Below are 14,015 nucleotides of genomic sequence, written 5' to 3' on the forward strand. Positions count from 1 at the left end.
TCAAATGGGTCAATGTTACTTTGTGGTTTAAAGCTTGCTCATGGCAGTCCATCCAGTATTCTTGCCCAGAGAATCCCATAAACAGAAGAGCCTGGTGGGCTACAGTCCATGGGGTCGCAAACAGCTGGACATAACTGAAGCGACTTACTGGCAGCAGCACCTATCTTAAGTTCAATTAGTCAGAAAAGACTGCCTCCAAATTAAACTATTTTACAATATTGTTTTTTTTAATTGAAGTATAGTTGATTTATAATTTTGTGTTAGTTTCAGGTATATAGCACATTGATTCAGTTATATGTAGATATATATTCTTTTTCAAATTCTTTTCCTTTGTAGGTTATTACAAAATTTTGAGTATAGTTCCCTGTGATATACAGTAGGCCCTTGTTGGTTATCTCGTCAATATATAGTAGTGTGCATATATTAAGCCCAAATTCCTAATTTATTCTCCCCACTCTTCTTTGGTAACCTTAGTTTTTTTCAGATGTCTGTGAATCTATTTGTTTTATAAAGAATTCATTTGTGTCATTTCTTTTAGATTCCACATACAAGTGATATTATTTGGGATTTGTCTTTCTCCTGACTTAGTATGACATTCTCTAAGTCCATCCACGTTGCTGCATATGGCATTATTTCACTCTCTTTTATGTCCGAGTAGTATTTCATTGTATAAATAGACCACATTCTTTATCTGAGCTTCTCAGCTGGCACTAGTGGTAAAGAACCCTCCCTGCCAATTCAGGAGACATAAGTTCGACCCCTGGGTTGGGAAGATCCCCTGGAGGAGGGCATGGCAACTCACTCCAGTATTCGGGCCTGGAGAATCCCATGGACAGAGGAGCCTGTGGCAGGTTCTACTCCATTGGGTTGCAAAGAGTCGTATACAACTGAAGTGACTGGGCATGCCTGCATGTGGATATTTAGGTTACTTCCATATCCTGGCTGTTGTAGTGTTGTAGTGAACACTAGGGTGCATGTGTCTTTTCAAATTAGAGTTTTCTCTAGATATATTCCTGGGATTCCCTCTGGTTCTTTCTAAAGCTCACCACATCGTCCCCCAGTCCCTGCCTTCCTACTTGTCTATACTGATGGATTTTCTCTGTTGTTGTTATTGCTCTTCGGTCATTCCATCCATTTGCTGCTTCTGACCATTGTCCTCTGTGTTCTACACATTCTCCCTGGGCTTTAATTCCCATTTCTCTGCTGTTGATTTCTTAATCCCTAGCAGCACCCCTGATCTGGCTATGCCTCTCAGTGCAAATCTGATTGCCTAGTGCTGCAGTCTCCAGCCTCTTGGGCACCAGGGGCTGGTTTCATGGAAGACAATTTTTCCACAGACCAGTGATGGGAGGGGGTATGGTTTCAGAATGATTCAAGCATGTTAGGGAGTGGCTGTAAATACAGATGAAGTTTCCCTCTTTGGCCTGCTGCTCACCTCCTGCTCTAGGGCTTGGTTCCTAACGGGTCATGAACCAGGATGGGTCCATGGCCTGGTGATTAGGGACCCCTGGCTAGTGGGTATCTCCACTTGGGGAGCTCCAATAAAATACTCAAAGCTAAATTTATATTCCACTAAGTGGGGTCTTCAAATAGACTGTATTACAGCCAACCAGTTACCACGGCAGGTACTGGGCTCCTTCACTCCGTTCCATGATGTAATCAATCCTCACATTCTACTAATTTTAGCTCCTGATAATTTTCAAACCCAACTCCCTTCTCTCCATCTTTGTATTTACTGCCCTGTCCAATCTTTCATCATCTCTCTCCCACAGCATCAACCTTCTCAATGTTTCCTTATTCTGTTCACTTGCAACCCTTCCTCCACATAACCATGTCTTTTAAAAGACAGCTTCTCCATTTATACCCTCCAGTGTCTCCCGAGTTGCCTAAGGATCGACGCTAAGCCTCTTGCATTGTGTCTTGCAATGTTTCCGTGACCCACTGCACTAACTATCCAGCCCTGACTCCTCTCCTTCTGGCCTCACGCTTTGTCCTGCCATGATTGCAATGCTTGTTCCTCTCTGAACACCTTTCTGCATTTCCTTTCTTTCCTTTCAAACCTCTGAGGATTTATTCATAATGTGCCCACTCTTAGGACCTTGGTCTGGCACCCCTACCCCCAGACACACACCCCACTTCCTGACTATTTCCTCCTTATTCAGGCACAACTCAGGCACCCTTTCCTCTAAGACACTTCTTTTTTTAATTCCCAGGTTAGAACACATCACCCTACTCAGGTTCTTTGTATATCTTTGTCTTTGCAATTACAATTGTTTGTTTGCTCACTCAGCTGCTTAAAAGCAAGGAATTTATCTTATTCAATGACTGTATTCAGTAGATGCTCAAAAGTTTTATCAAATTAAAAATATATATTTATTTATTTATTTGGCTGCACCGGGTCCTAGTCAAGGCACGCAGGACCCTCGATTTTTGCTGTGTCATGGGGAATCTTTAGTTGTGGCACACGATCCCTTAGTTGTGGCATGTGGGATCCAGTTCCCAGACCAGGGATTGAACCCAGTCAGTCAGTTCAGTCACTCAGTTGTGTCTGACTCCTTGTGACCCCATGGACTGCAGCATGCCAGGTTTCCCTGTCCATCACCAACTCCTGGAGCTTGCTCAAACTCATGTCCATCGAGTCAGTGATGCCATCCAACCATCTCATCCTCTGTCGGCCCCTTCCCTCCTGCCTTTAATCTTTCCCAGCATCAGGGTCTTTTCCAATGAGTCAGTTCTTTGCATCAGGTGGCCAAAGTATTGGAGCTTCAGCTTCAGCGTCAGTCCTTCAAATGAATATTCAGGACTGATTTCCTTTAGGATTGACTGGTTGGATCTCTTTGCAGTCCAAGGGACTCTCAGGAGTCTTCTCCAACACCACAATTCAAAAACTTCAATTCCTCAGTGCTCAGATTGAACCTAGGCCCCCTGTATTGCAAATGTGAAGTACCAGCCACTGGACCACAAGGGAAGCCCCTTTACAAAACTTTGGAATGAAAGTGAAGTCACTTAGTCATGTCCAACTCTTTGTGACCCCATGGACTGTAGCCTACCAGGCTCCTCATTCCGTGGGATTTTCCAGGCAAGAGTACTGGAGTGGGTTGCCATTTCCTTCTCCAGGGGATCTTCCCAGCCTAGGGATTGTCTCCCGCATTGCAGGCAGACGCTTTACCATCTGAGCCACTAGAGAAGCTCAGAATGAAACGAAACTCATGATCAAATTGTAAGAACTGGCTCTCTCATCATAGTGTGTAGAAAATAGAGGGTAAGCTCATATGGAAGAAAATTATATGACAGCTCTGGATAGGACTTTCCTATATTCAGATTGTCTTAACCTCTCTGCCCAACTGCCCAGTCATGAAGATTTCTTTACAGAATCATCCCAAGTGACCTGTAGCTCATCTCAAACATCTGCTATGACAATCAACAGTAAAATCAGTTCTGCCAGATAGTGATGGTGAGGGAGCATCACAGACACTCCCTGGGAGAGAGGAATCGCCAGTGCAGGAGACCTAAGAGACCTGGGCTCAGTCCCTGGGTCGGGAAATCCCCTGGAGGAGGGCATGGCAACCCACTCCAGTGTTCTTGCCTGGAGAATCCCATGGACGGAGGAGCCTCTCGGGCTACTGCCCATGGGGTCACAAAGAGTTGGATACAACTGAGCAAATGAGCTCACACTCATGGCTGCATCTGTAGAGACAGTTCAGTGGTACTCTTGCTACAAATGCCCCCTTTAAGTGATTTGTACAGGGTGGCAAGACAAGGGTTGACACAGCACAACAAGGGTTTATCATGTACAATAAGAAATAAATAAAAGTGTGAGTCCCAGGCCAATCCTTCTCACATGCAAGAATAATCAAAGAAAGAGAAAAAAAAAAAAGTCTTGTTTAAATGAGGGCTGCTTTCTAAATCACAGCAGATGGTAAACCAAGGGAAAGATGTGACTCATCGTATCTATTTAGAGAAAACCAGTGAACAGACTGTTACCCATCTTCTTATGACTTTGTTTGCCTGTGAACTAGCCTCAGATATTTACCAAATTTATCAAACTGTCTCATTGTAAAAATGACTTAGTAAAGAAAAAGGCAGGAAATGACTGTTGACCAGTCATTATATTACAGAAAAACATGAACCCCCACCCTCAACCCCGAAAACCAAGACCCATAAAGGAACATATCCACAGATGGGTTCTTTTGCATATTACCAGATGCCCAAGTACACTTACGGACCTCAGTTGTCTACAGTGCCCTCATCCACAAAGCCTTATGATTTCCACACCGTGTCAATCATGGAATTACGCCTCTTCATTAGTTTCTACCACCGCTCCAAGTACACTAAGCATTTTATGAGATTTATGAATCACACTCAAGAGCCTGTTGCCCTAAAATTCCTCTTGGACCACTCCCTTTCCAATCCCCTACTTCTTACGCTTGGGATACATCCTGCATCTCAGCTCACCTCCCCATCTGGTGGATGCCAGCCGACTTGCATTTTGTATACCTCCTCACAATTTCAGGCATCTATAATGCAGAGCAATTCATCTGTCCCAAGCTCTACTTCAACTTATGTTCCATCACCCGCCAAAGCTTTTAGCATTCTAGTTAGAATATCCACCCTTTTGGGGAATGATTCAAATATTAAACATATTTTTGTGTGTCACTGACATACACTGACATACACAGAGGATTTCTTCATAATGTTTAGTGAGAAACACTGTTAAAATCCACATCATTGAAATCTGTTTCAAACATATATATGGAATTTAGAAATATGGTAACAATAACCCTGTATGTGAGACAGCAAAAGAGACACAGATGTATAGAACAGTCTTTTGGACTCTGTGGGAGAGGGAGAATGTGGGATGATTTGGGAGAATGGCATTGAAACATGTATAATATCATATAAGAAACGAATCGCCAGTCTAGGTTTGATGCAGGATACAGGATGCTTGGGGCTGGTGTACTGGGATGACCCAGAGAGATGGTATGGGGAGGGAGGTGGGAGGGGGGTTCAGGACTGGGAACACGTGTGCACCCGTGGCAGATTCATGCTGATGTATGGCAAAATCAATACAGTACTGTAAAGTAAAATAAAGTAAAAACAACAAAAAAAAAGGTCAGTTTACATTTTTAACCCTACATGGGCTTCCCAGGTGGCTCAGCTGGTAAAGAACCCATCTGCCAATGCAGGAGATGCAAGAGACGTGGGTTCAATCCTCAGGTCAGGAAGATCCTCTGGAGAAGGAATGGCAACCCACTCCAGTATTCTTGCTGGAGAATTCCATAGACAGAGGAGCCTGGAGGGCTACAGTTCAGGCAGTTGCAAAGAGTCGGACATGACTGAGTATGCAGGCTCACACACACACATAGATAGAAACTAAGATTTCACATAATCAGTTCAGTTCAGTTCAGTTCAGTCACTCAGTCATGTCCGACTATTTGCGACCCCATGAATCGCAGCATGCCAGGCCTCCCTGTCCATCACCAACTCCCGGAGTTCACTCAGACTCGTGTCCATTGAGTCAGTGATGCCATCCAACCATCTCATCTTTTGTTGTCCCCTTCTCCTCCTGCCCCCAATCCCTCCCAGCATCAGAATCTTTTCCAGTGAGTCAACTCTTCACATGAGGTGGCCAAAGTACTGGAGTTTCAGCTTCAGCATCATTCCTTCCAAAGAAATCCCAGGGCTGATCTCCTTCTTAATGGACTGGTTGGATCTCCTTGCAGTCCAAGGGACTCTCAAGAGTCTTCTCCAACACCACAGTTCAAAAGCATCAATTCTTCGGCACTCAGCTTTCTTCACAGTCTAACTCTCACATCCATACATGACCACTGGAAAAACTATAGCCTTGATTAGATGGACCTTTGTTGGCAAAGTAATGTCTCTGCTTTTCAATATGCCATCTAGGTTGGTCATAACTTTTCCTCCAAGGAGTAAGCGTCTTTTAATTCCATGGCTGCAATCACCATCTGCAGTGATTTTGGAGCCCCCCAAAATAAAGTCTGCCACTGTTTCCACTGTTTCCCCATCTATTTGCCATGAAGTGATGGGACCGGATGCCATGATCTTCATTTTCTGAATGTTGAGCTTTAAGCCAACTTTTTCACTCTCCTCTTTCACTTTCATCAAGAGGCTTTTGAGTTCCTCTTCACTTTCTGCCATAAGAGTGGTGTCATCTGCGTATCTGAGGTGATTGATATTTCTCCCGACAATCTTGATTCCAGCTTGTGTTTCTTCCAGTCCAGCGTTTCTCATGACATACTCTACACAGAAGTTAAATAAGCAGGGTGACAATATACAGCCTTGACGTAGTCCTTTTCTTATTTGGAACCAGTCTGTTGTTCCATGTCCAGTTCTAACTGTTGCTTCCTGACCTGTATACAGATTTCTCAAGAGGCAGGTCGAGTGGTCTGGTATTCCCATCTCTTTCAGAATTTTCCACAGTGTATTGTGATCTACACAGTCAAAGGCTTTGGCATAGTCAATAAAGCAGAAATAGATGTTTTTCTGGAACTCTCTTGCTTTTTCCATGATCCAGTGGATGTTGGCAATTTGATCTCTGGTTCCTCTGCCTTTTCTAAAACCAGCTTGCACATCTGGAAGTCCACAGTTCATGGTTTGCTGAAGCCTGGCTTGGTGAATTTTGAGCATTACTTTACTAGCATGTGAGATGAGTGCAATTGTGTGGTAGTTTAAGCATTCTTTTGCATTGCCTTTCTTTGGGATTGGAATGAAAACTGCCCTTTTCCAGTCCTGTGGCCACTGCTGAGTTTTCCAAATTTGCTGGCGTATTGAGTGTAGCACTTTCACAGCATCATCTTTCAGGATTTGAAATAGCTCAACTGGAATTCTATCACCCCCACTAGCTTTGTTTGTAGTGATGTTTTCTAAGGCTCACTTGACTTCACATATATACTATTAATCAAAAAATCTTCAAACCTAAAATTGTGTTCTTTTTATACATCATGGTGGGAAGGATATGTACATGGAGATGAAGATAAGATAAAATTGGAAGAAAATTATATCCTTTTAGGTAACAAAACATAGAGATGAATGAAAAATAAGGCAGGCAAATACTCTGGAGATTAATCTGATTAAAACAAATTTAATTTGGTTTATATAAAGCTTTGTACATAAGGCAGATTTGCTTTGTCTATAAGACAAAGTATAACAAGCCTTGCACCCAGATAGCTCCCTGGGATACCAACCCCCTATTATGTTTTCTGTTCATTTGAAAACAATACAGAAGTTGCCAAATTCTTTAGCGCCTCAAACCCTGCAAACAAAGCTACACAGGAAAAGCTCACACATTGTATACAGTCACCATGTCTCTTTAGATGATATTCTTTGACCTGCAATGGTTCCAGTCTTTGTTTGACTTGATAATTTTGTAGAATACCTCCTCCATATGAGCTTTAGCTGATGTTTCCTCATCATTTGATGCAGATGTACATATTTGCCAGGAAAGTTCAGAAGAGAGTTGTACTGTTTTCAGGGCATTTTAACAAGAGACTCATGATGTGTGACATTACAGGGAAGGTTAACTTTGATTTCTCAGTTAGGGTGGCATCTGCACTTTTGACATGTGCCCATCATTCGATCCCTGGGTTGGGAGGATCCCCTGGAGGAAGGCATGGGAACCCACTCCAGTATTCTTGCCTGGAGAATCCCCATGGACAAAGGAGCCTTGTGGGCTAAAGTTCATGGGGTTGCAAAGAGTCAGACGTGACTGAAGCGACTTAGTATGCATGTACATCATTCTTTAAGATTTTCCTTAATTTCAGGTCCAGTGGGAAATTCCAAGCTCCTCTTGTCCCTTCTCTGCTTCAGTCCCTTAATCAATGACTTTTCTAATAATGTTTGTAGTGATAAATGGTTTTAAGTTGCCAAGATCTGGGCTTTATGTGCACTCATTGCTACTGGAACCACTCAACCTCTCAATCTCTGTTGAATCATTGCTTCAAGAACTCAGAAGAAAGAGCTAGAAATAAACTATGCATGTAAACATACATTTGTCTCTATCCATAACCACCAGTTTATACTGATACCTCTAAATTCTAACCCAATTCCACAAAGTTCCTTCTAGCTGCCTACCTTTCTGTATTTTTTAAAAATTTATTTTTTATTGAAGGATAATTGCTTTACAGAATTTTGCTGCATATATACAGCAAATATACATATATACAGGTATACATATATCCCCTCCCTTTGAACCTCCCTCCCATCTTCCTCCCCATCCCACCCCTCTAGGTTGATACAGAGCCCCTGTTTGAGTTTCCTGAGCCATACAGCAAATTCCCATTGGCTATCTATCTTACACATGGTAATGTAAGTTTCCATGTTACTCTTTCCATACATCTCACCCTCTCCTCTCCTCTCCCCATGTCCATAAGTCTGTTTCTCCATTGTTGCTCGGTAAATAAATTCTTCAGTATCATTTTTCTAGATTCCGAATATATGCATTAGAATACAGTATTTATCTTTCTCTTTCTGACTCACTTCACTTTGTATAATAGGTTCTAGGTCATCCACCTCATTAGAACTGACTCCAATGCATTCCTTTTTATGGCTGAGCAATATTCCATTGTGTATGTATACCATAACTTCTTTATCCATTCATCTGTCGATGGACATCTAGGTTGCTTCCATGTTCTAGCTATTGTAAATAGTGCTTCAGTGAACAATGGGATACATGTTTCTCTTTCAATTTTGGTTTCCTCAGGGTATATATATGTAAGAGTGGGATTGCTAGGTCATATGGTGGTTTTATTCCTAGTTTTTCAAGGAATCTCCATACCATCTTCCATAGTGGCTGTATCAATTTACATTCCTCACCAACAGTGCAAGAGCATTCCCTTTTCTCTACAGCCTCTCCAGCATTTATTGTTTGTAGAGATTTTGATGAGGGCCATTCTGACCAGTGTGAGGTGATACCTCATTGTAGTTTTGATTTTCATTTCTCTAATAATGAGTGATGTTGAGCATCTTTTCATGTGTTTGTTAGATATCTGTATGTCTTCTTTGGAGAAATGTCTGCTTAGGTTTTTTCCCATTTTTGATTGGGTTGTTTGTTTGTCTGGCATTGAGTTGTATGAGCTGCTTGTATATTTTTGAAATCAATCCTTTGTCAGTTGTTTCATTTGCTATTATTTTCTCCCTGTTTGAAGGTTGTCTTTTCACCTTGCTTATAGTTTCCTTTTCGGTGAAAAAGCTTTTAAGTTTAATCAGGTCCCACGGTTTACTTTTGTTTTTATTTCCATTACTCTAGGAGGTGGGTCATAGATGATCTTGCTTTGATTTATGTCATCAAGTGTTCTGCCTATGTTTTCCTCTAAGAGTTTTATAGTTTCTGGTCTTACATTTAGGTCTATCCATTTTGAGTTTATCTTTGTGTTTGGTGTTAGGAAGTGTTCTAATTTCATTCTTTTACATCTAGTTGTCCAGTTTTCTCAGCACCATTTATTGAAGAGGCTGTCTTAGCCCCATTGTGTATTCTTGCCTCTTTTGTCAAAAATAAGGTACCCATAGTTGCATGGGTTTATTTCTGGGCTTTCAATCTTGTTCCATTGGCCTGTATTTCTGTTTTTGTGCCAGTACCATACTGTCATGATGACTGTAGCTTTGTAGTATAATCTGAAATCAGGAAGGTTGATTCCTCCAACTCCATTCTTCTTTCTCAAGACTGCTTTGGCTATTCAGGAATCGTGAAATTTTTTGTTCTAGTTCTGTGAAAAAATGCCATTGATAATTTGATGGGGATTGCATTAAATCTGTAGATTGCATTTGGTAGTAGAGTCATTTTCACAATATTGATTCTTCCTACCCAGGAATATGGAATATCTCTCCATCTGTTTATGTCATATTTGATTTCTTTCATCAGTGTCTTATAATTTTCTGTGTATAGATCTTTTGTCTCCTTAGGTAAGTTTATTCCTAGATATTTAATTATTTTTGTTGCAGTGGTGAATGGGATTGATTCCTTAATTTCTCTTTCTGATTTTTCATTGTTAGTATATAGAAAAGCAAGCGATTGCTGTGTATTGATTTTGTATCTTGCAACTTTGCTAAATTCACTGATTAGCTCTAGTAATTTTCTGCTACTATCTTTAGGGTTTTCTATGAAAAGTATCATATCATCTGCAAACAGTGACAGCTTTACTTCTTTTCCAATCTGGATTCCTTTTATTTCTTTTTCTTCTCTGATTATTGTAGCTAGGACTTCCAGAACTATGTTGAATAATAGTGGTGAAAGTGAAGACACTCTTGTCTTGTTCCTGCTCTTAGGGGGAATGCTTTCAGTTTTTCACCATTGAGAATAATGTTTGCTGTAGGCTTATCATATATGACCTTTACTACATTAAGATAGGTTCCTTCTATGCACATTTTTTGAAGAGTTTTAATCATAAATGGGTGCTGAATTTTGTCAAAGGCTCTTTCTGCATCTTTTGAGATTATCTTACGGTTTTTATCTTTCAATTTGTTAATATGGTGTATCACATTGATTGATTCTCCAAGCCAGAATACTGGAGTAGGTAGCCTTTCCATTCTTTAGGGGATCTTCCCAACCCAGGAATTGAACATAGGTCTTCCACATTGCGGGTGGATTCTTTACCAGCTAAGCCACAAGGGAGGCCCAAGAGTACTGGAGTGGGTAGTGTTTCCCTTCTCCAGCAGATCTTCCTGACCCAGGAATCAAACCGGGATCTCCTGCATTGTAGGCAGATTCTTTACCAACTGAGCTCTCAGAGGTAGAATTGGCCTACTGAAACCTCAGCTATAGAGCTAATTTTCTGCAAAGTTTCTCCATAGTGTCCAATAGGATGTGGTGTGTACATAAAATTGGCAACAACCATTTGATTCTGTTTCCTCCCACAGTAAGAATATGTGAGTCTACGACCAAGCATGAAAACAGGAAGGGTTTATCTAATATACCTAATAACTTTGGTCACAAAATTTTTACTTCCCACTTTCATAGCTTTGAACTCTGATACAACCCCTGAGGATGTAACAGTTATTTCCCAGTTGGAAAATGGGAGGGGCACTGAGTCATTTGTGTGTTATCATTCTGTACAACAAACAAACGAAGAAAAGAGGAACTTCCCTGGTGGTCCAGTGTCTAAGACTCTGTGTTTCCAATGCAGGGGGCCAAAGTTCGACCCTGGTCAAGAAACTAAGCCACATGCCACAACTGAGAGCTTGCATGCCACAACGAAGATCAAAGACCCTGCATGCTTTAACTAAGATCCCATGCTGCCAGATAAGTTAAAAAAAAAATCAATAAAAACAAACAAAAACACCACATAGACTTAGAAAGGAGATCACTGTGGTAGCTAATGTTATAGATCCCAAATAGCATGATGAAAGTTGTTTGTTGCTGTATAAGGACAGAAAGGGAGGGGTGTGTCTGGAGTCTAGAGGATTCTATGGGATACCCTCTGATATATCCATGACAATTAAAGAAGACAGTGGCAATTCAATTAAGGCAAAATTATTGAGAACTTAGATCCTTTCCTAGTGGCTCAGATGGTAAAGAATTTGCCTCCAATGCAGGAGACCTGGGTTCCATCCTTGGGTTGGGAAGATCCCCTGGAGAAGGAAATGGCAACCCACCCCAGCATTTTTGCTTGGAGAATCCCATGAACAGAGAAGCCTGGCAGGCTACAGTTCACAGGGTTACAAAAGTCAGACACAACTGAGTGACTAACATTTTCACTTTCACTTAGATCCTTTAAGAATGAAAGTTTGGGGTATTTAGGTAATCCTAACCGGCTAAAGTGTTAACTGGATGCAAATATAACCCAATGAGTAGTAAGGAAAAGGAAGTTATAAACATAAAGCTGAAGTTATAATGTGATTTTTTAGACTTTGCTCATCCACCCTGTCTTAGGGTACCTACCCAGAGGCTTCCCCGGTGGTTCAGATGGTAAAGGAGAATCCCCTGGAGAAGGAAATTACCTACCCACTCCAGTATTCTTGCCTGGAGAATCCCATGGACAGAGGATCGGTCAGCTACAGTCCATGAGGCCAGAGTTGGACATGGCTGAGAGATTAACATGTTATCCTTCAGTCACTGGTAAGCTTTACTTTTCCTCGCAGCCCTTAGCTCTCCAGGAAATCATATTGTCTATACACTCTAATTTTTTACTGTCTTTCTGTCACTGGGTATAAACTCCATGAGACCAAGAGATCTGTCTTTGTTCACTGCCTTCTGTCTTACACCAGGAATAGTGAGTGCTTGGCACTTAGTGATAACCTCAGATATGCAGATGACACCACCTTTATGGCAGAAAGTGAAGAGGAACTCAAAAGCCTCTTGATGAAGTGAAAGAGGAGAGTGAAAAAGTTGGCTTAAAGCTCAACATTCAGAAAACGAAGATCATGGCATCTGGTCCCATCACTTCATGGCAAATAGATGGGGAAACAGTGGAAACAGTGGCAGACTTTATTTGGGGGGGCTCCAAAATCACTGCAGATGGTGATTACAGCCATGAAATTAAAAGACGCTTACTCCTTGGAAGAAAAGTTATGACCAACCTAGATAGCATATTGAAAAGCAGAGACATTACTTTGCCAACAAAGATTCGTCTAATCAAGGCTATAGTTTTTCCAGTGGTCATGTATGGATGTGAGAGTTGGACTATAAAGAGAGCTGAGTGCCAAAGAATTGATGCTTTTGAACTGTGGTGTTGGAGAAGACTCTTGAGAGTCCCTTGGACTGCAAGGAGGTCCAATCAGTCCATTCGAAAGGAGATCAGTCCTGGGTGTTCATTGGAAGGACTGATGCTAAAGCTGAAACTCCAATACTTTGGCCACCTCATGCAAAGAGTTGACTCACTGGAAAAGACCCTGATGCTGGGAGGGATTGAGGCAGGAAGAGAAGGGGACAACAGAGGATGAGATGGCTGGATGGCATCACCAACTTGATGGACGTGAGTCTGAGTGAACTCTGGGAGCTGGTGATAGACAAGGAGGCCTGGCATGCTGTGATTCATGGGGTTGCAAAGAGTTGGACCCGACTGAGCAACTGAACTAAACTGGCACTTAGTGAGTCTCAGGAAACATTTGGTAAATCAATGTGTTGGTTCATATCTTTTCCTTATCATGTCTTCCACATTTTTATCTCTGCAATTTTTAGGTTTAACACAGAACAAAAAGGCTGACTCTCTCCCAGACAACAGGAGTTCTTCCTGCCTGATTGCTGATTGTTTTTCAGCTGAGATATTTTTTTTTTTCCCACTGCATTAGAACTTGAATTTAAACATCAGCTTTTTGTTGGTCTTGAGCCTTCTGGCCTTTGACTGGAATTTCCCTTTTGACTCACCTGAGACACCAACATGCTGCTGCAGTTCCATGATCATCATGTGAGGTTATTTTTATAACATATATATATATATATATACATATATACATATATATAAAATGAAAAAAAGTATAATGTATACATACGAAAATAAACACATCTTATTGATCTTAAACATATCTTAAACACATCTTAAAACCACTAGACCATTCAGGTATGACCTATATCAAATCTCTTATGATTATACAGCGGGGGTAACAAACAGATTCAAGGAATTAGTTCTGATAGACAGAGTCCCTGAAGAACTGTGGATGGAGGTTCATAACATTATATAGGAGGTAGAGACCAAAACCATGCCAAGGAAAAAGAAATGCAAGAAGGCAAATGGTTGTCTGAGGAGGCCTTACAAATAGCTGAGAAAAGAAGACTCATACACAGAGGCTCACAATTCTTTTCTGTAAATGACACAGAGATAAACACTACACACGTCAACAGACTATCTCATAAGTGAGTGGTTGGTCAATTTCTGCAGAGGATGATTACAGATTTTTTTATTCTAGTTACTCCTGCTGTTAAGACATGTACCTCAAGGATCCTATGAATCTTGACTCACTACATTCATTCACATGTGTGAACAAAGGTCAATCCACTCAAGTTAAACTGAATAGCATTTCAATAGTACTTTGCAAACCAAGCACCTTCTGTCATGCATCCCCAT

Source organism: Ovis aries, chromosome 9 (genome assembly GCF_016772045.2).
Source record: "Ovis aries strain OAR_USU_Benz2616 breed Rambouillet chromosome 9, ARS-UI_Ramb_v3.0, whole genome shotgun sequence".
NCBI classification, from domain to species: Eukaryota; Metazoa; Chordata; class Mammalia; order Artiodactyla; family Bovidae; genus Ovis; species Ovis aries.